Source organism: Hydractinia symbiolongicarpus, chromosome 11 (genome assembly GCF_029227915.1).
Source record: "Hydractinia symbiolongicarpus strain clone_291-10 chromosome 11, HSymV2.1, whole genome shotgun sequence".
In the NCBI taxonomy this organism is placed as follows: Eukaryota; Metazoa; Cnidaria; class Hydrozoa; order Anthoathecata; family Hydractiniidae; genus Hydractinia; species Hydractinia symbiolongicarpus.
The window spans coordinates 14848887-14872583 of NC_079885.1; the positions used below are offsets into that span (position 1 = coordinate 14848887).

A 23697-nucleotide genomic window follows, 5' to 3' on the forward strand; every position below is an offset into this window, starting at 1 on the left:
CCCGTTTGTTTGTCTACGACCATACCACGATTAACACACCTGTTCTCGTCGGATCACGGAAGTAAAGCATCGTCGGGCCGGGATAGTACTTGGATGGGGGACCGCCTGGGATCTCCCGGTGTCGTAGGCTATTGACTATTTCACGTTACATTTTTTATCATTACAACTGTGACGTATCTTTTTTACGCAATAGCCGCTGAGTAAATCAAGTAAGGGACGTGATTAGAAGTTGCTTTCCCTTCAAAACGGCTACTGTCTTGCTGCAATAAATGCGCCACGTCGCAAATAAATGGATTACGAGCGTCAGACAAAGAAAATGGCGATGTAGTTACTTTGCTAACTAACTTTGTCATATGAAAATTAAGTCTGAAAGTACCCTAGATTGCCTTCGTTGGAACTTTTTACCGGAAATCTTAAAGCGCATTATTGTCGTAAAGAATCGATAGCGCTTAAAAGGAGCTTTCAAATGCACATAAACACGAACTATTTCCGATCACCCAGTCAAGAAATATGACCTTTAAAGTTCGAACCATTTTCGATGTAATGTGCTAATAAATCGTAGATATCTACCCGTATGTTTGTGTACGACCATACCACGATGAACACACCTGTTCTCGTCCGATCACGGAAGTTAAGCATCGTCGGGCCGGGATAGTACTTGGATGGGGGACCGCCTGGGATCTCCCGGTGTCGTAGGCTATTGACTATTTCACGTTACATTATTTATCATTACAACTGTGACGTATCTTTTTTACGCAATAGCCGCTGAGTAAATCAAGTAAGGGACGTGATTAGAAGTTGCTTTCCCTTCAAAACGGCTACAGTCTTGCTGCAATAAATGCGCCACGTCGCAAATAAATGGATTACGAGCGTCAGACAAAGAAAATGGCGATGTAGTTACTTTGCTAATTAACTTTGTCATATGAAAATTAAGTCTGCAAGTACCCTAGATTGCCTTCGTTGGAACTTTTTACCGGAAATGATAAAGCGCATTATTGTTGTAAAGAATCGATAGCGCTTGAAAAGAGCTGTCAAATGCACATAAACACGACCTATTTCGAATGATCCAGTCAAGAAATATGACCTTTAATGTTTGAACCATTTTCGATGTAATGTGCTAATAAATCGTAGATATCTGCCCGTTTGTTTGTCTACGACCATACCACGATGAACACACCTGTTCTCGTCCGATCACGGAAGTTAAGCATCGTCGGGCCGGGATAGTACTTGGATGGGGGACCGCCTGGGATCTCCCGGTGTCGTTGGCTATTGACTATTTCACGTTACATTATTTATCATTACGACTGTGACGTATCTTTTTTACGCAATAGCCGCTGAGTAAATCAAGTAAGGGACGTGATTAGAAGTTGCTTTCCCTTCAAAACGGCTACAATCTTGCTGCAATAAATGCGCCACGTCGCAAATGAATGGATTAAGAGCGTCAGACAAAGAAAATGGCGATGTAGTTACTTTGCTAATTAACTTTGTCATATGAAAATTAAGTCTGCAAGTACCCTAGATTGCCTTCGCTGGAACTTTTTACCGGAAATCATAAAGCGCATTATTGTTGTAAAGAATCGATAGCGCTTGAAAAGAGCTGTCAAATGCACATAAACACGACCTATTTCGAATGATCCAGTCAAGAAATATGACCTTTAAAGTTTGAACCATTTTCGATGTAATGTGGTAATAAATCGTAGATATCTGCCCGTTTGTTTGTCTACGACCATACCACGATGAACACACCTGTTCTCGTCCGATCACGGAAGTTAAGCATCGTCGGGCCGGGATAGTACTTGGATGGGGGACCGCCTGGGATCTCCCGGTGTCGTTGGCTATTGACTATTTCACGTTACATTATTTATCATTACGACTGTGACGTATCTTTTTTACGCAATAGCCGCTGAGTAAATCAAGTAAGGGACGTGATTAGAAGTTGCTTTCCCTTCAAAACGGCTACAATCTTGCTGCAATAAATGCGCCACGTCGCAAATAAATGGATTACGAGCGTCAGATAAAGAAAGTGGCGATGTAGTTACTTTGCTAATTAACTTTGTCATATGAAAATTAAGTCTGAAAGTACCCTAGATTTCCTTCGTTGGAACTTTTTACCGGAAATCTTAAAGCGCATGGTTGTCGTAAAGAATCGATAGCGCTTAAAAAGAGCTTTCAAATGCACATAAACACGACCTATTTCGAATGATCGAGTCAAGAAATATGACCTTTAAAGTTTGAACCATTTTCGATGTAATGTGCTAATAAATCGTAGATATCTGCCCGTTTGTTTGTCTACGACCATACCACGATTAACACACCTGTTCTCGTCGGATCACGGAAGTAAAGCATCGTCGGGCCGGGATAGTACTTGGATGGGGGACCGCCTGGGATCTCCCGGTGTCGTAGGCTATTGACTATTTCACGTTACATTTTTTATCATTACAACTGTGACGTATCTTTTTTACGCAATAGCCGCTGAGTAAATCAAGTAAGGGACGTGATTAGAAGTTGCTTTCCCTTCAAAACGGCTACTGTCTTGCTGCAATAAATGCGCCACGTCGCAAATAAATGGATTACGAGCGTCAGACAAAGAAAATGGCGATGTAGTTACTTTGCTAACTAACTTTGTCATATGAAAATTACGTCTGAAAGTACCCTAGATTGCCTTCGTTGGAACTTTTTACCGGAAATCTTAAAGCGCATTATTGTCGTAAAGAATCGATAGCGCTTAAAAGGAGCTTTCAAATGCACATAAACACGAACTATTTCCGATCACCCAGTCAAGAAATATGACCTTTAAAGTTCGAACCATTTTCGATGTAATGTGCTAATAAATCGTAGATATCTAACCGTATGTTTGTCTACGACCATACCACGATGAACACACCTGTTCTCGTCCGATCACGGAAGTTAAGCATCGTGGGGCCGGGATAGTACTTGGATGGGGGACCGCCTGGGATCTCCCGGTGTCGTAGGCTATTGACTATTTCACGTTACATTATTTATCATTACAACTGTGACGTATCTTTTTTACGCAATAGCCGCTGAGTAAATCAAGTAAGGGACGTGATTAGAAGTTGCTTTCCCTTCAAAACGGCTACAGTCTTGCTGCAATAAATGCGCCACGTCGCAAATAAATGGATTACGAGCGTCAGACAAAGAAAATGGCGATGTAGTTACTTTGCTAATTAACTTTGTCATATGAAAATTAAGTCTGAAAGTACCCTAGATTTCCTTCGTTGGAACTTTTTACCGGAAATCTTAAAGCGCATGGTTGTCGTAAAGAATCGATAGCGCGTAAAAAGAGCTTTCAAATGCACATAAACACGACCTATTTCGGATGATCCAGTCAAGAAATATGACCTTTAAAGTTTGAACCATTTTCGATGTAATGTGCTAATAAATCGTAGATATCTGCCCGTTTGTTTGTCTACGACCATACCACGATGAACACACCTGTTCTCGTCCGATCGCGGAAGTTAAGCATCGTCGGGCCGGGATAGGACTTGGATGGGGGACCGCCTGGGAACTCCTGGTGTCGTAGGCTATTGACTTTTTCACGTTACATTATTTATCATTACGACTGTGATGTATCTTTTTTACGCAATAGCCGCTGAGTAAATCAAGAAAGAGACATGATTAGAAGTTGCTTTTCCTTCAAAACGGCTACAATCGTGCTGAAATAAATGCGCCACGTCGCAAATGAATGGATTACGAGCGTCAGACAAAGAAAATGGCGATGTACTCACTTTGCTAACTAACTTTGTCATATGAAAATTAAGTCTGAAAGTACCCTAGATTGCCTTCGTTGGAACTTTTTACCAGAAATCTTAAAGCGCATGGTTGTCGTAAAGAATCGATAGCGCGTAAAAAGAGCTTTCAAATGCACATAAACACGACCTATTTCGGATGATCCAGTCAAGAAATATGACCTTTAAAGTTTGAACCATTTTCGATGTAATGTGCTAATAAATCGTAGATATCTGCCCGTTTGTTTGTACACGACCATACCACGATGAACACACCTGTTCTCGTCCGATCGCGGAAGTTAAGCATCGTCGGGCCGGGATAGGACTTGGATGGGGGACCGCCTGGGAACTCCTGGTGTCGTAGGCTATTGACTTTTTCACGTTACATTATTTATCATTACGACTGTGACGTATCTTTTTTACGCAATAGCCGCTTAGTAAATCAAGAAAGAGACATGATTAGAAGTTGCTTTTCCTTCAAAACGGCTACAATCGTGCTGAAATAAATGCGCCACGTCGCAAATGAATGGATTACGAGCGTCAGACAAAGAAAATGGCGATGTACTTACTTTGCTAACTAACTTTGTGATATGAAAATTAAGTCTGAAAGTACCCTAGATTGCCTTCGTTGGAACTTTTTACCGGAAATCTTAAAGCGCATTATTGTCGTAAAGAATCGATAGCGCTTAAAAGGAGCTTTCAAATGCACATAAACACGAACTATTTCCGATCACCCAGTCAAGAATTATGATCTTTAAAGTTCGAACCATTTTCGATGTAATGTGCTAATAAATCGTAGATATCTACCCGTATGTTTGTCTACGAACATACCACGATGAACACACCTGTTCTCGTCCGATCACGGAAGTTAAGCATCGTGGGGCCGGGATAGAACTTGGATGGGGGACCGCCTGGGATCTCCCGGTGTCGTAGGCTATTGACGTTTTCACGTTACATTATTTATCATCACGACTGTGACGTATCTTTTTTACGCAATAGCCGCCGAGTAAATCAAGTAAGGGACATGATTAGAAGTTTCTTTCCCTTAAAAAGGGCTACAATCTTGCTGCAATAAATGCGCCACGTCGCAAATGAATGGATTAAGAGCGTCAGACAAAGAAAATGGCGATGTAGTTACTTTGCTAATTAACTTTGTCATATGAAAATTCAGTCTGCAAGTACCCTAGATTGCCTTCGTTGGAACTTTTTACCGGAAATCATAAAGCGCATTATTGTTGTAAAGAATCGATAGCGCTTAAAAAGAGCTTTCAAATGCACATAAACACGACCTATTTCGAATGATCGAGTCAAGAAATATGACCTTTAAAGTTTGAACCATTTTCGATGTAATGTGCTAATAAATCGTAGATATCTAACCGTATGTTTGTCTACGACCATACCACGATGAACACACCTGTTCTCGTCCGATCACGGAAGTTAAGCATCGTGGGGCCGGGATAGTACTTGGATGGGGGACCGCCTGGGATCTCCCGGTGTCGTAGGCTATTGACTATTTCACGTTACATTATTTATCATTACAACTGTGACGTATCTTTTTTACGCAATAGCCGCTGAGTAAATCAAGTAAGGGACGTGATTAGAAGTTGCTTTCCCTTCAAAACGGCTACAATCGTGCTGAAATAAATGCGCCACGTCGCAAATGAATGGATTACGAGCGTCAGACAAAGAAAATGGCGATGTACTTACTTTGCTAACTAACTTTGTGATATGAAAATTAAGTCTGAAAGTACCCTAGATTGCCTTCGTTGGAACTTTTTACCGGAAATCTTAAAGCGCATTATTGTCGTAAAGAATCGATAGCGCTTAAAAGGAGCTTTCAAATGCACATAAACACGAACTATTTCCGATCACCCAGTCAAGAATTATGATCTTTAAAGTTCGAACCATTTTCGATGTAATGTGCTAATAAATCGTAGATATCTACCCGTATCTTTGTCTACGAACATACCACGATGAACACACCTGTTCTCGTCCGATCACGGAAGTTAAGCATCGTGGGGCCGGGATAGAACTTGGATGGGGGACCGCCTGGGATCTCCCGGTGTCGTAGGCTATTGACGTTTTCACGTTACATTATTTATCATCACGACTGTGACGTATCTTTTTTACGCAATAGCCGCCGAGTAAATCAAGTAAGGGACATGATTAGAAGTTTCTTTCCCTTAAAAAGGGCTACAATCTTGCTGCAATAAATGCGCCACGTCGCAAATGAATGGATTAAGAGCGTCAGACAAAGAAAATGGCGATGTAGTTACTTTGCTAATTAACTTTGTCATATGAAAATTAAGTCTGCAAGTACCCTAGATTGCCTTCGTTGGAACTTTTTACCGGAAATCATAAAGCGCATTATTGTTGTAAAGAATCGATAGCGCTTAAAAAGAGCTTTCAAATGCACATAAACACGACCTATTTCGAATGATCGAGTCAAGAAATATGACCTTTAAAGTTTGAACCATTTTCGATGTAATGTGCTAATAAATCGTAGATATCTGCCCGTTTGTTTGTCTACGACCATACCACGATGAACACACCTTTTCTCGTCCGATCACGGAAGTTAAGCATCGTCGGGCCGGGATAGTACTTGGATGGGGGACCACCTGGGATCTCCCGGTGTCGTAGGCTATTGACCATTTCACGTTACATTATTTATCATTACAACTGTGACGTATCTTTTTTACGCAATAGCCGCTGAGTAAATCAAGTAAGGGACGTGATTAGAAGTTGCTTTCCCTTCAAAACGGCTACAATCTTGCTGCAATAAATGCGCCACGTCGCAAATAAATGGATTACGAGCGTCAGACAAAGAAAATGGCGATGTAGTTACTTTGCTAATTAACTTTGTCACATGAAAATTAAGTCTGAAAGTACCCTAGATTTCCTTCGTTGGAACTTTTTACCGGAAATCTTAAAGCGCATGGTTGTCGTAAAGAATCGATAGCGCGTAAAAAGAGCTTTCAAATGCACATAAACACGACCTATTTCGGATGATCCAGTCAAGAAATATGACCTTTAAAGTTTGAACCATTTTCGATGTAATGTGCTAATAAATCGTAGATATCTGCCCGTTTGTTTGTCTACGACCATACCACGATGAACACACCTGTTCTCGTCCGATCGCGGAAGTTAAGCATCGTCGGGCCGGGATAGGACTTGGATGGGGGACCGCCTGGGAACTCCTGGTGTCGTAGGCTATTGACTTTTTCACGTTACATTATTTATCATTACGACTGTGACGTATCTTTTTTACGCAATAGCCGCTGAGTAAATCAAGAAAGAGACATGATTAGAAGTTGCTTTTCCTTCAAAACGGCTACAATCGTGCTGAAATAAATGCGCCACGTCGCAAATGAATGGATTACGAGCGTCAGACAAAGAAAATGGCGATGTAGTTACTTTGCTAATTAACTTTGTCATATGAAAATTAAGTCTGCAAGTACCCTAGATTGCCTTCGTTGGAACTTTTTACCGGAAATCATAAAGCGCATTATTGTTGTAAAGAATCGATAGCGCTTAAAAAGAGCTTTCAAATGCACATAAACACGACCTATTTCGAATGATCGAGTCAAGAAATATGACCTTTAAAGTTTGAACCATTTTCGATGTAATGTGCTAATAAATCGTAGATATCTGCCCGTTTGTTTGTCTACGACCATACCACGATGAACACACCTTTTCTCGTCCGATCACGGAAGTTAAGCATCGTCGGGCCGGGATAGTACTTGGATGGGGGACCGCCTGGGATCTCCCGGTGTCGTAGGCTATTGACCATTTCACGTTACATTATTTATCATTACAACTGTGACGTATCTTTTTTACGCAATAGCCGCTGAGTAAATCAAGTAAGGGACGTGATTAGAAGTTGCTTTCCCTTCAAAACGGCTACAATCTTGCTGCAATAAATGCGCCACGTCGCAAATAAATGGATTACGAGCGTCAGACAAAGAAAATGGCGATGTAGTTACTTTGCTAATTAACTTTGTCATATGAAAATTAAGTCTGAAAGTACCCTAGATTTCCTTCGTTGGAACTTTTTACCGGAAATCTTAAAGCGCATGGTTGTCGTAAAGAATCGATAGCGCGTAAAAAGAGCTTTCAAATGCACATAAACACGACCTATTTCGGATGATCCAGTCAAGAAATATGACCTTTAAAGTTTGAACCATTTTCGATGTAATGTGCTAATAAATCGTAGATATCTGCCCGTTTGTTTGTCTACGACCATACCACGATGAACACACCTGTTCTCGTCCGATCGCGGAAGTTAAGCATCGTCGGGCCGGGATAGGACTTGGATGGGGGACCGCCTGGGAACTCCTGGTGTCGTAGGCTATTGACTTTTTCACGTTACATTATTTATCATTACGACTGTGACGTATCTTTTTTACGCAATAGCCGCTGAGTAAATCAAGAAAGAGACATGATTAGAAGTTGCTTTTCCTTCAAAACGGCTACAATCGTGCTGAAATAAATGCGCCACGTCGCAAATGAATGGATTACGAGCGTCAGACAAAGAAAATGGCGATGTACTTACTTTGCTAACTAACTTTGTCATATGAAAATTAAGTCTGAAAGTACCCTAGATTGCCTTCGTTGGAACTTTTTACCGGAAATCTTAAAGCGCATTATTGTCGTAAAGAATCGATAGCGCTTAAAAGGAGCTTTCAAATGCACATAAACACGAACTATTTCCGATCACCCAGTCAAGAATTATGATCTTTAAAGTTCGAACCATTTTCGATGTAATGTGCTAATAAATCGTAGATATCTACCCGTATGTTTGTCTACGACCATACCACGATGAACACACCTGTTCTCGTCCGATCACGGTAGTTAAGCATCGTCGGGCCGGGATAGAACTTGGATGGGGGACCGCCTGGGATCTCCCGGTGTCGTAGGCTATTGACGTTTTCACGTTACATTATTTATCATCACGACTGTGACGTATCTTTTTTACGCAATAGCCGCCGAGTAAATCAAGTAAGGGACATGATTAGAAGTTTCTTTCCCTTAAAAAGGGCTACAATCTTGCTGCAATAAATGCGCCACGTCGCAAATGAATGGATTAAGAGCGTCAGACAAAGAAAATGGCGATGTAGTTACTTTGCTAATTAACTTTGTCATATGAAAATTAAGTCTGCAAGTACCCTAGATTGCCTTCGTTGGAACTTTTTACCGGAAATCATAAAGCGCATTATTGTTGTAAAGAATCGATAGCGCTTAAAAAGAGCTTTCAAATGCACATAAACACGACCTATTTCGAATGATCGAGTCAAGAAATATGACCTTTAAAGTTTAAACCATTTTCGATGTAATGTGCTAATAAATCGTAGATATCTGCCCGTTTGTTTGTCTACGACCATACCACGATGAACACACCTTTTCTCGTCCGATCACGGAAGTTAAGCATTGTCGGGCCGGGATAGTACTTGGATGGGGGACCGCCTGGGATCTCCCGGTGTCGTAGGCTATTGAACATTTCACGTTACATTATTTATCATTACAACTGTGACGTATCTTTTTTACGCAATAGCCGCTGAGTAAATCAAGTAAGGGACGTGATTAGAAGTTGCTTTCCCTTCAAAACGGCTACAATCTTGCTGCAATAAATGCGCCACGTCGCAAATAAATGGATTACGAGCGTCAGACAAAAAAAGTGGCGATGTAGTTACTTTGCTAATTAACTTTGTCATATGAAAATTAAGTCTGAAAGTACCCTAGATTTCCTTCGTTGGAACTTTTTACCGGAAATCTTAAAGCGCATGGTTGTCGTAAGGAATCGATAGCGCTTAAAAAGAGCTTTCAAATGCACATAAACACGACCTATTCCGGATGATCCAGTCAAGAAATATGACCTTTAAAGTTTGAACCATTTTCGATGTAATGTGCTAATAAATCGTAGATATCTGCCCGTTTGTTTGTCTACGACCATACCACGATGAACACACCTTTTCTCGTCCGATCACGGAAGTTAAGCATCGTCGGGCCGGGATAGTACTTGGATGGGGGACCACCTGGGATCTCCCGGTGTCGTAGGCTATTGACCATTTCACGTTACATTATTTATCATTACAACTGTGACGTATCTTTTTTACGCAATAGCCGCTGAGTAAATCAAGTAAGGGACGTGATTAGAAGTTGCTTTCCCTTCAAAACGGCTACAATCTTGCTGCAATAAATGCGCCACGTCGCAAATAAATGGATTACGAGCGTCAGACAAAGAAAATGGCGATGTAGTTACTTTGCTAATTAACTTTGTCACATGAAAATTAAGTCTGAAAGTACCCTAGATTTCCTTCGTTGGAACTTTTTACCGGAAATCTTAAAGCGCATGGTTGTCGTAAAGAATCGATAGCGCGTAAAAAGAGCTTTCAAATGCACATAAACACGACCTATTTCGGATGATCCAGTCAAGAAATATGACCTTTAAAGTTTGAACCATTTTCGATGTAATGTGCTAATAAATCGTAGATATCTGCCCGTTTGTTTGTCTACGACCATACCACGATGAACACACCTGTTCTCGTCCGATCGCGGAAGTTAAGCATCGTCGGGCCGGGATAGGACTTGGATGGGGGACCGCCTGGGAACTCCTGGTGTCGTAGGCTATTGACTTTTTCACGTTACATTATTTATCATTACGACTGTGACGTATCTTTTTTACGCAATAGCCGCTGAGTAAATCAAGAAAGAGACATGATTAGAAGTTGCTTTTCCTTCAAAACGGCTACAATCGTGCTGAAATAAATGCGCCACGTCGCAAATGAATGGATTACGAGCGTCAGACAAAGAAAATGGCGATGTAGTTACTTTGCTAATTAACTTTGTCATATGAAAATTAAGTCTGCAAGTACCCTAGATTGCCTTCGTTGGAACTTTTTACCGGAAATCATAAAGCGCATTATTGTTGTAAAGAATCGATAGCGCTTAAAAAGAGCTTTCAAATGCACATAAACACGACCTATTTCGAATGATCGAGTCAAGAAATATGACCTTTAAAGTTTGAACCATTTTCGATGTAATGTGCTAATAAATCGTAGATATCTGCCCGTTTGTTTGTCTACGACCATACCACGATGAACACACCTTTTCTCGTCCGATCACGGAAGTTAAGCATCGTCGGGCCGGGATAGTACTTGGATGGGGGACCGCCTGGGATCTCCCGGTGTCGTAGGCTATTGACCATTTCACGTTACATTATTTATCATTACAACTGTGACGTATCTTTTTTACGCAATAGCCGCTGAGTAAATCAAGTAAGGGACGTGATTAGAAGTTGCTTTCCCTTCAAAACGGCTACAATCTTGCTGCAATAAATGCGCCACGTCGCAAATAAATGGATTACGAGCGTCAGACAAAGAAAATGGCGATGTAGTTACTTTGCTAATTAACTTTGTCATATGAAAATTAAGTCTGAAAGTACCCTAGATTTCCTTCGTTGGAACTTTTTACCGGAAATCTTAAAGCGCATGGTTGTCGTAAAGAATCGATAGCGCGTAAAAAGAGCTTTCAAATGCACATAAACACGACCTATTTCGGATGATCCAGTCAAGAAATATGACCTTTAAAGTTTGAACCATTTTCGATGTAATGTGCTAATAAATCGTAGATATCTGCCCGTTTGTTTGTCTACGACCATACCACGATGAACACACCTGTTCTCGTCCGATCGCGGAAGTTAAGCATCGTCGGGCCGGGATAGGACTTGGATGGGGGACCGCCTGGGAACTCCTGGTGTCGTAGGCTATTGACTTTTTCACGTTACATTATTTATCATTACGACTGTGACGTATCTTTTTTACGCAATAGCCGCTGAGTAAATCAAGAAAGAGACATGATTAGAAGTTGCTTTTCCTTCAAAACGGCTACAATCGTGCTGAAATAAATGCGCCACGTCGCAAATGAATGGATTACGAGCGTCAGACAAAGAAAATGGCGATGTACTTACTTTGCTAACTAACTTTGTCATATGAAAATTAAGTCTGAAAGTACCCTAGATTGCCTTCGTTGGAACTTTTTACCGGAAATCTTAAAGCGCATTATTGTCGTAAAGAATCGATAGCGCTTAAAAGGAGCTTTCAAATGCACATAAACACGAACTATTTCCGATCACCCAGTCAAGAATTATGATCTTTAAAGTTCGAACCATTTTCGATGTAATGTGCTAATAAATCGTAGATATCTACCCGTATGTTTGTCTACGACCATACCACGATGAACACACCTGTTCTCGTCCGATCACGGTAGTTAAGCATCGTCGGGCCGGGATAGAACTTGGATGGGGGACCGCCTGGGATCTCCCGGTGTCGTAGGCTATTGACGTTTTCACGTTACATTATTTATCATCACGACTGTGACGTATCTTTTTTACGCAATAGCCGCCGAGTAAATCAAGTAAGGGACATGATTAGAAGTTTCTTTCCCTTAAAAAGGGCTACAATCTTGCTGCAATAAATGCGCCACGTCGCAAATGAATGGATTAAGAGCGTCAGACAAAGAAAATGGCGATGTAGTTACTTTGCTAATTAACTTTGTCATATGAAAATTAAGTCTGCAAGTACCCTAGATTGCCTTCGTTGGAACTTTTTACCGGAAATCATAAAGCGCATTATTGTTGTAAAGAATCGATAGCGCTTAAAAAGAGCTTTCAAATGCACATAAACACGACCTATTTCGAATGATCGAGTCAAGAAATATGACCTTTAAAGTTTAAACCATTTTCGATGTAATGTGCTAATAAATCGTAGATATCTGCCCGTTTGTTTGTCTACGACCATACCACGATGAACACACCTTTTCTCGTCCGATCACGGAAGTTAAGCATTGTCGGGCCGGGATAGTACTTGGATGGGGGACCGCCTGGGATCTCCCGGTGTCGTAGGCTATTGAACATTTCACGTTACATTATTTATCATTACAACTGTGACGTATCTTTTTTACGCAATAGCCGCTGAGTAAATCAAGTAAGGGACGTGATTAGAAGTTGCTTTCCCTTCAAAACGGCTACAATCTTGCTGCAATAAATGCGCCACGTCGCAAATAAATGGATTACGAGCGTCAGACAAAAAAAGTGGCGATGTAGTTACTTTGCTAATTAACTTTGTCATATGAAAATTAAGTCTGAAAGTACCCTAGATTTCCTTCGTTGGAACTTTTTACCGGAAATCTTAAAGCGCATGGTTGTCGTAAGGAATCGATAGCGCTTAAAAAGAGCTTTCAAATGCACATAAACACGACCTATTCCGGATGATCCAGTCAAGAAATATGACCTTTAAAGTTTGAACCATTTTCGATGTAATGTGCTAATAAATCGTAGATATCTGCCCGTTTGTTTGTCTACGACCATACCACGATGAACACACCTTTTCTCGTCCGATCACGGAAGTTAAGCATCGTCGGGCCGGGATAGTACTTGGATGGGGGACCGCCTGGGATCTCCCGGTGTCGTAGGCTATTGACTATTTCACGTTACATTATTTATCATTACAACTGTGACGTATCTTTTTTACGCAATAGCCGCTGAGTAAATCAAGTAAGGGACGTGATTAGAAGTTGCTTTCCCTTCAAAACGGCTACAATCTTGCTGCAATAAATGCGCCACGTCGCAAATAAATGGATTACGAGCGTCAGACAAAGAAAGTGGCGATGTAGTTACTTTGCTAATTAACTTTGTCATATGAAAATTAAGTCTGAAAGTACCCTAGATTTCCTTCGTTGGAACTTTTTACCGGAAATCTTAAAGCGCATGGTTGTCGTAAAGAATCGATAGCGCTTAAAAAGAGCTTTCAAATGCACATAAACACGACCTATTCCGGATGATCCAGTCAAGAAATATGACCTTTAAAGTTTGAACCATTTTCGATGTAATGTGCTAATAAATCGTAGATATCTGCCCGTTTGTTTGTCTACGGCCATACCACGATGAACACACCTGTTCTCGTCCGATCGCGGAAGTTAAGCATCGTCGGGCCGGGATAGAACTTGGGTGGGGGACCGCCTGGGATCTCCCGGTGTCGTAGGCTATTGACGTTTTCACGTTACATTATTTATCATCACGACTGTGACGTATCTTTTTTACGCAAAAGCCGCCGAGTAAATCAAGTAAGGGACATGATTAGAAGTTTCTTTCCCTTCAAAACGGCTACAATCGTGCTGAAATAAATGCGCCACGTCGCAAATGAATGGATTACGAGCGTCAGACAAAGAAAATGGCGATGTACTTACTTTGTTAACTAACTTTGTCATATGAAAATTAAGTCTGAAAGTACCCTAGATTTCCTTCGTTGGAACTTTTTACCGAAAATCTTAAAGCGCATGGTTGTCGTAAAGAATCGATAGCGCTTAAAAAGAGCTTTCAAATGCACATAAACACGACCTATTCCGGATGATCCAGTCAAGAAATATGACCTTTAAAGTTTGAACCATTTTCGATGTAATGTGCTAATAAATCGTAGATATCTGCCCGTTTGTTTGTCTACGACCATACCACGATGAACACACCTTTTCTCGTCCGATCACGGAAGTTAAGCATCGTCAGGCCGGGATAGTACTTGGATGGAGGACCGCCTGGGATCTCCCGGTGTCGTAGGCTATTGACTATTTCACGTTACATTATTTATCATTACAACTGTGACGTATCTTTTTTACGCAATAGCCGCTGAGTAAATCAAGTAAGGGACGTGATTAGAAGTTGCTTTCCCTTCAAAACGGCTACAATCTTGCTGCAATAAATGCGCCACGTCGCAAATAAATGGATTACGAGCGTCAGACAAAGAAAGTGGCGATGTAGTTACATTGCTAACTAACTTTGTCATATGAAAATTAAGTCTGAAAGTACCCTAGATTGCCTTCGTTGGAACGTTTTACCGGAAATCTTAAAGCGCATTATTGTCGTAAAGAATCGATAGCGCTTAAAAGGAGCTTTCAAATGCACATAAACACGAACTATTTCCGATCACCCAGTCAAGAATTATGATCTTTAAAGTTTGAACCATTTTCGATGTAATGTGCTAATAAATCGTAGATATCTACACGTATGTTTGTCTACGACCATACCACGATGAACACACCTGTTCTCGTCCGATCACCGAAATTAAGCATCGTCGGGCCGGGATAGAACTTGGATGGGGGACCGCCTGGGATCTCCCGGTGTCGTAGGCTATTGACGTTTTCACGTTACATTATTTATCATCACGACTGTGACGTATCTTTTTTACGCAATAGCCGCCGAGTAAATCAAGTAAGGGACATGATTAGAAGTTTCTTTCCCTTCAAAACGGCTACAATCGTGCTGAAATAAATGCGCCACGTCGCAAATGAATGGATTACGAGCGTCAGACAAAGAAAATGGCGATGTACTTACTTTGTTAACTAACTTTGTCATATGAAAATTAAGTCTGAAAGTACCCTAGATTTCCTTCGTTGGAACTTTTTACCAGAAATCTTAAAGCGCATGGTTGTCGTAAAGAATCGATAGCGCTTAAAAAGAGCTTTCAAATGCACATAAACACGACCTATTTCGGATGATCCAGTCAAGAAATATGACCTTTAAAGTTTGAACCATTTTCGATGTAATGTGCTAATAAATCGTAGATATCTGCCCGTTTGTTTGTCTACGACCATACCACGATGAACACACCTGTTCTCGTCCGATCGCGGAAGTTAAGCATCGTCAAGCCGGGATAGTACTTGGATGGGGGACCGCCTGGGAACTCCTGGTGTCGTAGGCTATTGACTTTTTCACGTTACATTATTTATCATTACGACTGTGACGTATCTTTTTTACGCAATAGCCGCTGAGTAAATCAAGAAAGAGACATGATTAGAAGTTGCTTTCCCTTCAAAACGGCTACAATCGTGCTGAAATAAATGCGCCACGTCGCAAATGAATGCATTACGAGCGTCAGACAGAGAAAATGGCGATGTACTTACTTTGTTAACTAACTTTGTCATATGAAAATTAAGTCTGAAAGTACCCTAGATTGCCTTCGTTGGAACTTTTTACCGGAAATCTTAAAGCGCATTATTGTCGTAAAGAATCGATAGCGCTTAAAAGGAGCTTTCAAATGCACATAAACACGAACTATTTCCGATCACCCAGTCAAGAATTATGATCTTTAAAGTTCGAACCATTTTCGATGTAATGTGCTAATAAATCGTAGATATCAACCCGTATGTTTGTCTACGACCATACCACGATGAACACACCTGTTCTCGTCCGATCACGGAAGTTAAGCATCGTCAGGCCGGGATAGAACTTGGATGGGGGACCGCCTGGGATCTCCCGGTGTCGTAGGCTATTGACGTTTTCACGTTACATTATTTATCATCACGACTGTGACGTATCTTTTTTACGCAATAGCCGCCGAGTAAATCAAGTAAGGGACATGATTAGAAGTTTCTTTCCCTTCAAAACGGCTACAATCGTGCTGAAATAAATGCGCCACGTCGCAAATGAATGGATTACGAGCGTCAGACAAAGAAAATGGCGATGTACTTACTTTGTTAACTAACTTTGTCATATGAAAATTAAGTCTGAAAGTACCCTAGATTGCCTTCGTTGGAACTTTTTACCGGAAATCTTAAAGCGCATTATTGTCGTAAAGAATCGATAGCGCTTAAAAGGAGCTTTAAAATGCACATAAACACGAACTATTTCCGATCACCCAGTCAAGAATTATGATCTTTAAAGTTCGAACCATTTTCGATGTAATGTGCTAATAAATCGTAGATATCTACCCGTATGTTTGTCTACGACCATACCACGATGAACACACCTGTTCTCGTCCGATCACGGAAGTTAAGCATCGTCGGGCCGGGATAGTACTTGGATGGGGGACCGCCTGGGATCTCCCGGTGTCGTAGGCTATTGACGTTTTCACGTTACATTATTTATCATCACGACTGTGACGTATCTTTTTTACGCAATAGCCGCCGAGTAAATCAAGTAAGGGACATGATTAGAAGTTTCTTTCCCTTAAAAAGGGCCACAATCTTGCTGCAATAAATGCGCCACGTCGCAAATGAATGGATTAAGAGCGTCAGACAAAGAAAATGGCGATGTAGTTACTTTGCTAATTAACTTTGTCATATGAAAATTAAGTCTGCAAGTACCCTAGATTGCCTTCGTTGGAACTTTTTACCGGAAATCATAAAGCGCATTATTGTTGTAAAGAATCGATAGCGCTTAAAAAGAGCTTTCAAATGCACATAAACACGACCTATTTCGAATGATCGAGTCAAGAAATATGACCTTTAAAGTTTGAACCATTTTCGATGTAATGTGCTAATAAATCGTAGATATCTGCCCGTTTGTTTGTCTACGACCATACCACGATGAACACACCTGTTCTCGTCCGATCGCGGAAGTTAAGCATCGTCAAGCCGGGATAGTACTTGGATGGGGGACCGCCTGGGAACTCCTGGTGTCGTAGGCTATTGACTTTTTCACGTTACATTATTTATCATTACGACTGTGACGTATCTTTTTTACGCAATAGCCGCTGAGTAAATCAAGAAAGAGACATGATTAGAAGTTGCTTTCCCTTCAAAACGGCTACAATCGTGCTGAAATAAATGCGCCACGTCGCAAATGAATGCATTACGAGCGTCAGACAAAGAAAATGGCGATGTACTTACTTTGTTAACTAACTTTGTCATATGAAAATTAAGTCTGAAAGTACCCTAGATTTCCTTCGTTGGAACTTTTTACCAGAAATCTTAAAGCGCATGGATGTCGTAAAGAATCGATAGCGCTTAAAAAGAGCTTTCAAATGCACATAAACACGACCTATTTCGGATGATCCAGTCAAGAAATATGACCTTTAAAGTTTGAACCATTTTCGATGTAATGTGCTAATAAATCGTAGATATCTGCCCGTTTGTTTGTCTACGACCATACCACGATGAACACACCTGTTCTCGTCCGATCGCGGAAGTTAAGCATCGTCAAGCCGGGATAGTACTTGGATGGGGGACCGCCTGGGAACTCCTGGTGTCGTAGGCTATTGACTTTTTCACGTTACATTATTTATCATTACGACTGTGACGTATCTTTTTTACGCAATAGCCGCTGAGTAAATCAAGAAAGAGACATGATTAGAAGTTGCTTTCCCTTCAAAACGGCTACAATCGTGCTGAAATAAATGCGCCACGTCGCAAATGAATGCATTACGAGCGTCAGACAAAGAAAATGGCGATGTACTTACTTTGCTAACTAACTTTGTCATATGAAAATTAAGTCTGAAAGTACCCTAGATTGCCTTCGTTGGAACGTTTTACCGGAAATCTTAAAGCGCATTATTGTCGTAAAGAATCGATAGCGCTTAAAAGGAGCTTTTAAATGCACATAAACACGAACTATTTCCGATCACCCAGTCAAGAATTATGATCTTTAAAGTTCGAACCATTTTCGATGTAATGTGCTAATAAATCGTAGATATCTACCCGTATGTTTGTCTACGACCATACCACGATGAACACACCTGTTCTCGTCCGATCACGGAAGTTAAGCATCGTCGGGCCGGGATAGAACTTGGATGGGGGACCGCCTGGGATCTCCCGGTGTCGTAGGCTATTGACGTTTTCACGTTACATTATTTATCATCACGACTGTGACGTATCTTTTTTACGCAATAGCCGCCGAGTAAATCAAGTAAGGGACATGATTAGAAGTTTCTTTCCCTTCAAAACGGCTACAATCGTGCTGAAATAAATGCGCCACGTCGCAAATGAATGGATTACGAGCGTCAGACAAAGAAATTGGCGATGTACTTACTTTGTTAACTAACTTTGTCATATGAAAATTAAGTCTGAAAGTACCCTAGATTGCCTTCGTTGGAACTTTTTACCGGAAATCTCAAAGCGCATTATTGTCGTAAAGAATCGATAGCGCTTAAAAGGAGCTTTAAAATGCACATAAACACGAACTATTTCCGATCACCCAGTCAAGAATTATGATCTTTAAAGTTCGAACCATTTTCGATGTAATGTGCTAATAAATCGTAGATATCTACCCGTATGTTTGTCTACGACCATACCACGATGAACACACCTGTTCTCGTCCGATCACGGAAGTTAAGCATCGTCGGACCGGGATAGAACTTGGATGGGGCACCGCCTGGGATCTCCCGGTGTCGTAGGCTATTGACGTTTTCACGTTACATTATTTATCATCACGACTGTGACGTATCTTTTTTACGCAATAGCCGCCGAGTAAATCAAGTAAGGGACATGATTAGAAGTTTCTTTCCCTTCAAAACGGCTACAATCGTGCTGAAATAAATGCGCCACGTCGCAAATGAATGGATTACGAGCGTCAGACAAAGAAAATGGCGATGTACTTACTTTGTTAACTAACTTTGTCATATGAAAATTAAGTCTGAAAGTACCCTAGATTGCCTTCGTTGGAACTTTTTACCGGAAATCTTAAAGCGCATTATTGTCGTAAAGAATCGATAGCGCTTAAAAGGAGCTTTAAAATGCACATAAACACGAACTATTTCCGATCACCCAGTCAAGAATTATGATCTTTAAAGTTCGAACCATTTTCGATGTAATGTGCTAATAAATCGAAGATATCTGCCCGTTTGTTTGTCTACGACCATACCACGATGAACACACCTTTTCTCGTCCGATCACGGAAGTTAAGCATCGCCGGGCCGGGATAGTACTTGGATGGGGGACCGCCTGGGATCTCCCGGTGTCGTAGGCTATTGACTATTTCACGTTACATTATTTATCATTACAACTGCGACGTATCTTTTTTACGCAATAGCCGCTGAGTAAATCAAGTAAGGGACGTGATTAGAAGTTGCTTTCCCTTCAAAACGGCTACAATCTTGCTGCAATAAATGCGCCACGTCGCAAATAAATGGATTACGAGAGTCAGACAAAGAAAGTGGCGATGTAGTTACTTTGCTAATTAACTTTGTCATATGAAAATTAAGTCTGAAAGTACCCTAGATTTCCTTCGTTGGAACTTTTTACCGGAAATCTTAAAGCGCATGGTTGTCGTAAAGAATCGATAGCGCTTAAAAAGAGCTTTCAAATGCACATAAACACGACCTATTCCGGATGATCCAGTCAAGAAATATGACCTTTAAAGTTTGAACCATTTTCGATGTAATGTGCTAATAAATCGTAGATATCTGCCCGTTTGTTTGTGTACGACCATACCACGATGAACACACCTTTTCTCGTCCGATCACGGAAGTTAAGCATCGTCGGGCCGGGATAGTACTTGGATGGGGGACCGCCTGGGATCTCCCGGTGTCGTAGGCTATTGACTATTTCACGTTACATTATTTATCATTACAACTGTGACGTATCTTTTTTACGCAATAGCCGCTGAGTAAATCAAGTAAGGGACGTGATTAGAAGTTGCTTTCCCTTCAAAACGGCTACAATCTTGCTGCAATAAATGCGCCACGTCGCAAATAAATGGATTACGAGCGTCAGACAAAGAAAGTGGCGATGTAGTTACTTTGCTAATTAACTTTGTCATATGAAAATTAAGTCTGAAAGTACCCTAGATTTCCTTCGTTGGAACTTTTTACCGGAAATCTTAAAGCGCATGGTTGTCGTAAAGAATCGATAGCGCTTAAAAAGAGCTTTCAAATGCACATAAACACGACCTATTCCGGATGATCCAGTCAAGAAATATGACCTTTAAAGTTTGAACCATTTTCGATGTAATGTGCTAATAAATCGTAGATATCTGCCCGTTTGTTTGTGTACGACCATACCACGATGAACACACCTTTTCTCGTCCGATCACGGAAGTTAAGCATCGTCGGGCCGGGATAGTACTTGGATGGGGGACCGCCTGGGATCTCCCGGTGTCGTAGGCTATTGACTATTTCACGTTACATTATTTATCATTACAACTGTGACGTATCTTTTTTACGCAATAGCCGCTGAGTAAATCAAGTAAGGGACGTGATTAGAAGTTGCTTTCCCTTCAAAACGGCTACAATCTTGCTGCAATAAATGCGCCACGTCGCAAATAAATGGATTACGAGCGTCAGACAAAGAAAGTGGCGATGTAGTTACTTTGCTAATTAACTTTGTCATATGAAAATTAAGTCTGAAAGTACCCTAGATTTCCTTCGTTGGAACTTTTTACCGGAAATCTTAAAGCGCATGGTTGTCGTAAAGAATCGATAGCGCTTAAAAAGAGCTTTCAAATGCACATAAACACGACCTATTCCGGATGATCCAGTCAAGAAATATGACCTTTAAAGTTTGAACCATTTTCGATGTAATGTGCTAATAAATCGTAGATATCTGCCCGTTTGTTTGTGTACGACCATACCACGATGAACACACCTTTTCTCGTCCGATCACGGAAGTTAAGCATCGTCGGGCCGGGATAGTACTTGGATGGGGGACCGCCTGGGATCTCCCGGTGTCGTAGGCTATTGACTATTTCACGTTACATTATTTATCATTACAACTGTGACGTATCTTTTTTACGCAATAGCCGCTGAGTAAATCAAGTAAGGGACGTGATTAGAAGTTGCTTTCCCTTCAAAACGGCTACAATCTTGCTGCAATAAATGCGCCACGTCGCAAATAAATGGATTACGAGCGTCAGACAAAGAAAGTGGCGATGTAGTTACTTTGCTAATTAACTTTGTCATATGAAAATTAAGTCTGAAAGTACCCTAGATTTCCTTCGTTGGAACTTTTTACCGGAAATCTTAAAGCGCATGGTTGTCGTAAAGAATCGATAGCGCTTAAAAAGAGCTTTCAAATGCACATAAACACGACCTATTCCGGATGATCCAGTCAAGAAATATGACCTTTAAAGTTTGAACCATTTTCGATGTAATGTGCTAATAAATCGTAGATATCTGCCCGTTTGTTTGTGTACGACCATACCACGATGAACACACCTTTTCTCGTCCGATCACGGAAGTTAAGCATCGTCGGGCCGGGATAGTACTTGGATGGGGGACCGCCTGGGATCTCCCGGTGTCGTAGGCTATTGACTATTTCACGTTACATTATTTATCATTACAACTGTGACGTATCTTTTTTACGCAATAGCCGCTGAGTAAATCAAGTAAGGGACGTGATTAGAAGTTGCTTTCCCTTCAAAACGGCTACAATCTTGCTGCAATAAATGCGCCACGTCGCAAATAAATGGATTACGAGCGTCAGACAAAGAAAGTGGCGATGTAGTTACTTTGCTAATTAACTTTGTCATATGAAAATTAAGTCTGAAAGTACCCTAGATTTCCTTCGTTGGAACTTTTTACCGGAAATCTTAAAGCGCATGGTTGTCGTAAAGAATCGATAGCGCTTAAAAAGAGCTTTCAAATGCACATAAACACGACCTATTCCGGATGATCCAGTCAAGAAATATGACCTTTAAAGTTTGAACCATTTTCGATGTAATGTGCTAATAAATCGTAGATATCTGCCCGTTTGTTTGTCTACGACCATACCACGATGAACACACCTGTTCTCGTCCGATCACGGAAGTTAAGCATCGTCGGGCCGGGATAGTACTTGGATGGGGGACCGCCTGGGATCTCCTGGTGTCGTAGGCTATTGACTATTTCACGTTACATTATTTATCATTACAACTGTGACGTATCTTTTTTACGCAATAGCCGCTGAGTAAATCAAGTAAGGGACGTGATTAGAAGTGGCTTTCCCTTCAAAACGGCTACAATCTTGCTGCAATAAATGCGCCACGTCGCAAATAAATGGATTACGAGCGTCAGACAAAGAAAATGGCGATGTAGTTACTTTGCTAATTAACTTTGTCATATGAAAATTAAGTCTGAAAGTACCCTAGATTTCCTTCGTTGGAACTTTTTACCGGAAATCTTAAAGCGCATGGTTGTCGTAAAGAATCGATAGCGCTTAAAAAGAGCTTTCAAATGCACATAAACACGACCTATTTCGGATGATCCAGTCAAGAAATATGACCTTTAAAGTTTGAACCATTTTCGATGTAATGTGCTAATAAATCGTAGATATCTGCCCGTTTGTTTGTCTACGACCATACCACGATGAACACACCTGTTCTCGTCCGATCGCGGAAGTTAAGCATCGTCGGGCCGGGATAGTACTTGGATGGGGGACCGCCTGGGAACTCCTGGTGTCGTAGGCTATTGACTTTTTCACGTTACATTATTTATCATTACAACTGTGACGTATCTTTTTTACGCAATAGCCGCTGAGTAAATCAAGTAAGGGACGTGATTAGAAGTTGCTTTCCCTTCAAAACGGCTACAATCTTGCTGCAATAAATGCGCCACGTCGCAAATAAATGGATTACGAGCGTCAGACAAAGAAAATGGCGATGTACTTACATTGCTAACTAACTTTGTCATATGAAAATTAAGTCTGAAAGTACCCTAGACTGCCTTCGTTGGAACTTTTTACCGGAAATCTTAAAGCGCATTATTGTCGTAAAGAATCGATAGCGCTTAAAAGGAGCTTTCAAATGCACATAAACACGAACTATTTCCGATCACCCAGTCAAGAATTATGATCTTTAAAGTTTGAACCATTTTCGATGTAATATGCCAATAAATCGTAGATATCTACCCGTATGTTTGTCTACGACCATACCACGATGAACACACCTGTTCTCGTCCGATCACGGAAGTTAAGCATCGTCGGGCCGGGATAGAACTTGGATGGGGCACCGCCTGGGATCTCCCGGTGTCGTAGGCTATTGACGTTTTCACGTTACATTATTTATCATCACGACTGTGACGTATCTTTTTTACGCAATAGCCGCCGAGTAAATCAAGTAAGGGACATGATTAGAAGTTTCTTTCCCTTCAAAACGGCTACAATCGTGCTGAAATAAATGCGCCACGTCGCAAATGAATGGATTACGAGCGTCAGACAAAGAAAATGGCGATGTACTTACTTTGTTAACTAACTTTGTCATATGAAAATTAAGTCT

At 41.0% G+C, this 23697-nt stretch overlaps 37 non-coding genes and 5 pseudogenes across 37 annotated transcripts; all 42 read left to right on the forward strand.

Annotated features, from left to right (window-relative positions):
- The first annotated feature begins 11 nt into the window (after nucleotides 1–11).
- On the forward strand, nucleotides 12–130 carry LOC130618104 (5S ribosomal RNA). The gene has a single exon (XR_008979178.1). It is a non-coding gene; the product is annotated as a 5S ribosomal RNA (ribosomal RNA).
- Nucleotides 131–580: 450 nt separating this feature from the next.
- LOC130617728 (5S ribosomal RNA) lies at nucleotides 581–699 on the forward strand. The gene has a single exon (XR_008978804.1). It is a non-coding gene; the product is annotated as a 5S ribosomal RNA (ribosomal RNA).
- Nucleotides 700–1149: 450 nt separating this feature from the next.
- On the forward strand, nucleotides 1150–1268 carry LOC130617452 (5S ribosomal RNA). Its single transcript, XR_008978529.1, has one exon. It is a non-coding gene; the product is annotated as a 5S ribosomal RNA (ribosomal RNA).
- Nucleotides 1269–1718: 450 nt separating this feature from the next.
- LOC130617453 (5S ribosomal RNA) lies at nucleotides 1719–1837 on the forward strand. Its single transcript, XR_008978531.1, has one exon. It is a non-coding gene; the product is annotated as a 5S ribosomal RNA (ribosomal RNA).
- Nucleotides 1838–2287: 450 nt separating this feature from the next.
- LOC130618105 (5S ribosomal RNA) lies at nucleotides 2288–2406 on the forward strand. Its single transcript, XR_008979180.1, has one exon. It is a non-coding gene; the product is annotated as a 5S ribosomal RNA (ribosomal RNA).
- A 450-nt stretch (nucleotides 2407–2856) lies between these two features.
- Nucleotides 2857–2975, forward strand: LOC130616915 (5S ribosomal RNA). Its single transcript, XR_008977994.1, has one exon. It is a non-coding gene; the product is annotated as a 5S ribosomal RNA (ribosomal RNA).
- A 450-nt stretch (nucleotides 2976–3425) lies between these two features.
- Nucleotides 3426–3544, forward strand: LOC130617438 (5S ribosomal RNA). Its single transcript, XR_008978515.1, has one exon. It is a non-coding gene; the product is annotated as a 5S ribosomal RNA (ribosomal RNA).
- Nucleotides 3545–3994: 450 nt separating this feature from the next.
- On the forward strand, nucleotides 3995–4113 carry LOC130618371 (5S ribosomal RNA). The gene has a single exon (XR_008979445.1). It is a non-coding gene; the product is annotated as a 5S ribosomal RNA (ribosomal RNA).
- Nucleotides 4114–4563: 450 nt separating this feature from the next.
- On the forward strand, nucleotides 4564–4682 carry LOC130617543 (5S ribosomal RNA). Its single transcript, XR_008978621.1, has one exon. It is a non-coding gene; the product is annotated as a 5S ribosomal RNA (ribosomal RNA).
- A 450-nt stretch (nucleotides 4683–5132) lies between these two features.
- LOC130616916 (5S ribosomal RNA) lies at nucleotides 5133–5251 on the forward strand. Its single transcript, XR_008977995.1, has one exon. It is a non-coding gene; the product is annotated as a 5S ribosomal RNA (ribosomal RNA).
- Nucleotides 5252–5701: 450 nt separating this feature from the next.
- LOC130617544 (5S ribosomal RNA) lies at nucleotides 5702–5820 on the forward strand. Its single transcript, XR_008978622.1, has one exon. It is a non-coding gene; the product is annotated as a 5S ribosomal RNA (ribosomal RNA).
- A 450-nt stretch (nucleotides 5821–6270) lies between these two features.
- Nucleotides 6271–6389, forward strand: LOC130618006 (5S ribosomal RNA). Its single transcript, XR_008979082.1, has one exon. It is a non-coding gene; the product is annotated as a 5S ribosomal RNA (ribosomal RNA).
- A 450-nt stretch (nucleotides 6390–6839) lies between these two features.
- On the forward strand, nucleotides 6840–6958 carry LOC130617439 (5S ribosomal RNA). The gene has a single exon (XR_008978516.1). It is a non-coding gene; the product is annotated as a 5S ribosomal RNA (ribosomal RNA).
- A 450-nt stretch (nucleotides 6959–7408) lies between these two features.
- LOC130618076 (5S ribosomal RNA) lies at nucleotides 7409–7527 on the forward strand. Its single transcript, XR_008979151.1, has one exon. It is a non-coding gene; the product is annotated as a 5S ribosomal RNA (ribosomal RNA).
- Nucleotides 7528–7977: 450 nt separating this feature from the next.
- Nucleotides 7978–8096, forward strand: LOC130617440 (5S ribosomal RNA). Its single transcript, XR_008978517.1, has one exon. It is a non-coding gene; the product is annotated as a 5S ribosomal RNA (ribosomal RNA).
- A 450-nt stretch (nucleotides 8097–8546) lies between these two features.
- On the forward strand, nucleotides 8547–8665 carry LOC130616692 (5S ribosomal RNA). Its single transcript, XR_008977773.1, has one exon. It is a non-coding gene; the product is annotated as a 5S ribosomal RNA (ribosomal RNA).
- A 450-nt stretch (nucleotides 8666–9115) lies between these two features.
- LOC130618272 (5S ribosomal RNA) lies at nucleotides 9116–9234 on the forward strand. The gene has a single exon (XR_008979346.1). It is a non-coding gene; the product is annotated as a 5S ribosomal RNA (ribosomal RNA).
- Nucleotides 9235–9684: 450 nt separating this feature from the next.
- Nucleotides 9685–9803, forward strand: LOC130618007 (5S ribosomal RNA). Its single transcript, XR_008979083.1, has one exon. It is a non-coding gene; the product is annotated as a 5S ribosomal RNA (ribosomal RNA).
- A 450-nt stretch (nucleotides 9804–10253) lies between these two features.
- Nucleotides 10254–10372, forward strand: LOC130617441 (5S ribosomal RNA). Its single transcript, XR_008978518.1, has one exon. It is a non-coding gene; the product is annotated as a 5S ribosomal RNA (ribosomal RNA).
- A 450-nt stretch (nucleotides 10373–10822) lies between these two features.
- On the forward strand, nucleotides 10823–10941 carry LOC130618077 (5S ribosomal RNA). The gene has a single exon (XR_008979152.1). It is a non-coding gene; the product is annotated as a 5S ribosomal RNA (ribosomal RNA).
- Nucleotides 10942–11391: 450 nt separating this feature from the next.
- Nucleotides 11392–11510, forward strand: LOC130617442 (5S ribosomal RNA). Its single transcript, XR_008978520.1, has one exon. It is a non-coding gene; the product is annotated as a 5S ribosomal RNA (ribosomal RNA).
- Nucleotides 11511–11960: 450 nt separating this feature from the next.
- Nucleotides 11961–12079, forward strand: LOC130616693 (5S ribosomal RNA). Its single transcript, XR_008977774.1, has one exon. It is a non-coding gene; the product is annotated as a 5S ribosomal RNA (ribosomal RNA).
- Nucleotides 12080–12529: 450 nt separating this feature from the next.
- Nucleotides 12530–12648, forward strand: LOC130618273 (5S ribosomal RNA). Its single transcript, XR_008979347.1, has one exon. It is a non-coding gene; the product is annotated as a 5S ribosomal RNA (ribosomal RNA).
- Nucleotides 12649–13098: 450 nt separating this feature from the next.
- LOC130618079 (5S ribosomal RNA) lies at nucleotides 13099–13217 on the forward strand. Its single transcript, XR_008979153.1, has one exon. It is a non-coding gene; the product is annotated as a 5S ribosomal RNA (ribosomal RNA).
- A 450-nt stretch (nucleotides 13218–13667) lies between these two features.
- LOC130617406 (5S ribosomal RNA) lies at nucleotides 13668–13786 on the forward strand. Its single transcript, XR_008978483.1, has one exon. It is a non-coding gene; the product is annotated as a 5S ribosomal RNA (ribosomal RNA).
- A 450-nt stretch (nucleotides 13787–14236) lies between these two features.
- Nucleotides 14237–14355, forward strand: LOC130618618 (5S ribosomal RNA; annotated as a pseudogene).
- Nucleotides 14356–14805: 450 nt separating this feature from the next.
- LOC130617774 (5S ribosomal RNA) lies at nucleotides 14806–14924 on the forward strand. Its single transcript, XR_008978851.1, has one exon. It is a non-coding gene; the product is annotated as a 5S ribosomal RNA (ribosomal RNA).
- A 450-nt stretch (nucleotides 14925–15374) lies between these two features.
- On the forward strand, nucleotides 15375–15493 carry LOC130617872 (5S ribosomal RNA). The gene has a single exon (XR_008978949.1). It is a non-coding gene; the product is annotated as a 5S ribosomal RNA (ribosomal RNA).
- Nucleotides 15494–15943: 450 nt separating this feature from the next.
- On the forward strand, nucleotides 15944–16062 carry LOC130617350 (5S ribosomal RNA). The gene has a single exon (XR_008978427.1). It is a non-coding gene; the product is annotated as a 5S ribosomal RNA (ribosomal RNA).
- A 450-nt stretch (nucleotides 16063–16512) lies between these two features.
- Nucleotides 16513–16631, forward strand: LOC130616705 (5S ribosomal RNA). Its single transcript, XR_008977786.1, has one exon. It is a non-coding gene; the product is annotated as a 5S ribosomal RNA (ribosomal RNA).
- Nucleotides 16632–17081: 450 nt separating this feature from the next.
- LOC130617873 (5S ribosomal RNA) lies at nucleotides 17082–17200 on the forward strand. Its single transcript, XR_008978950.1, has one exon. It is a non-coding gene; the product is annotated as a 5S ribosomal RNA (ribosomal RNA).
- A 450-nt stretch (nucleotides 17201–17650) lies between these two features.
- LOC130617874 (5S ribosomal RNA) lies at nucleotides 17651–17769 on the forward strand. The gene has a single exon (XR_008978951.1). It is a non-coding gene; the product is annotated as a 5S ribosomal RNA (ribosomal RNA).
- Nucleotides 17770–18219: 450 nt separating this feature from the next.
- LOC130616128 (5S ribosomal RNA) lies at nucleotides 18220–18338 on the forward strand. Its single transcript, XR_008977212.1, has one exon. It is a non-coding gene; the product is annotated as a 5S ribosomal RNA (ribosomal RNA).
- Nucleotides 18339–18788: 450 nt separating this feature from the next.
- LOC130617463 (5S ribosomal RNA) lies at nucleotides 18789–18907 on the forward strand. The gene has a single exon (XR_008978540.1). It is a non-coding gene; the product is annotated as a 5S ribosomal RNA (ribosomal RNA).
- Nucleotides 18908–19357: 450 nt separating this feature from the next.
- Nucleotides 19358–19476, forward strand: LOC130618184 (5S ribosomal RNA). Its single transcript, XR_008979259.1, has one exon. It is a non-coding gene; the product is annotated as a 5S ribosomal RNA (ribosomal RNA).
- A 450-nt stretch (nucleotides 19477–19926) lies between these two features.
- On the forward strand, nucleotides 19927–20045 carry LOC130618427 (5S ribosomal RNA; annotated as a pseudogene).
- Nucleotides 20046–20495: 450 nt separating this feature from the next.
- Nucleotides 20496–20614, forward strand: LOC130618428 (5S ribosomal RNA; annotated as a pseudogene).
- A 450-nt stretch (nucleotides 20615–21064) lies between these two features.
- Nucleotides 21065–21183, forward strand: LOC130618430 (5S ribosomal RNA; annotated as a pseudogene).
- A 450-nt stretch (nucleotides 21184–21633) lies between these two features.
- LOC130618431 (5S ribosomal RNA) lies at nucleotides 21634–21752 on the forward strand (annotated as a pseudogene).
- Nucleotides 21753–22202: 450 nt separating this feature from the next.
- LOC130616459 (5S ribosomal RNA) lies at nucleotides 22203–22321 on the forward strand. The gene has a single exon (XR_008977541.1). It is a non-coding gene; the product is annotated as a 5S ribosomal RNA (ribosomal RNA).
- Nucleotides 22322–22771: 450 nt separating this feature from the next.
- Nucleotides 22772–22890, forward strand: LOC130615509 (5S ribosomal RNA). Its single transcript, XR_008976598.1, has one exon. It is a non-coding gene; the product is annotated as a 5S ribosomal RNA (ribosomal RNA).
- A 450-nt stretch (nucleotides 22891–23340) lies between these two features.
- On the forward strand, nucleotides 23341–23459 carry LOC130616908 (5S ribosomal RNA). The gene has a single exon (XR_008977987.1). It is a non-coding gene; the product is annotated as a 5S ribosomal RNA (ribosomal RNA).
- Nucleotides 23460–23697: the final 238 nt, after the last annotated feature.